The sequence below is a fragment of the Nematocida displodere genome (genome assembly GCF_001642395.1).
Source record: "Nematocida displodere strain JUm2807 chromosome Unknown 7, whole genome shotgun sequence".
NCBI classification, from domain to species: Eukaryota; Fungi; Microsporidia; genus Nematocida; species Nematocida displodere.
In genome coordinates, this window is record NW_027138153.1 from 2,663 (window position 1) to 3,348 (window position 686).

The window sequence follows — 686 nt, forward strand, 5'->3', positions numbered from 1 at the left end:
CTTTGGCTATTACGGTATTGATGTGGCATAGTATAATTAGTAGAAGAGTGTCAAGGTAGCATATGATAGTGATTACAGCAATCATAATCAAAATGTTTTGAGACATAAACTTTCCAGTCAGGTATGCATGCACGCCCCTCCCTTCAACCATTACTACTGCTGTCTACCAAAGTATTTCAAGACCAGCTTATTATATATAGACAAATTAGAATGTGTTCGGTGTTATATGTACGTGAACTAATACATACGTAGTGCTGTCTTAGTGTAAAAGGATATGGACCAATAAGGACATATCGCAAACAAGCAAATGGAACGACAGCCAAGCGTTTATGGACGGATCGGGTGTTTCACAACAAGACCATAGCTTCTCACAGAAATTATAAATACTCTTGACTTTACAATAAAGACTTGGTTTTAAATATAGCAAAGACTCTAACCGAACACTCAAATCAGCTTTCGGGTTGATGAGAGGTGGTGTGGGGTGTGGCAGGATATTGGGCCCTGCAGCTATGCAGTCGCGAACAAGTCAATTGGGTGCCAGATTTGGGTGCAAGCTTTATTTTTCGGTGCATATACAACTGTTCGGGTTAATGTTCGGGCTTGGGGCGAGGCTGGCGTGGGGTTGGAAGCTACTCTGCGTTTACAAGCATTCTCCTTGTGCGCGCGTCTCGATTTGGTCCGGTATA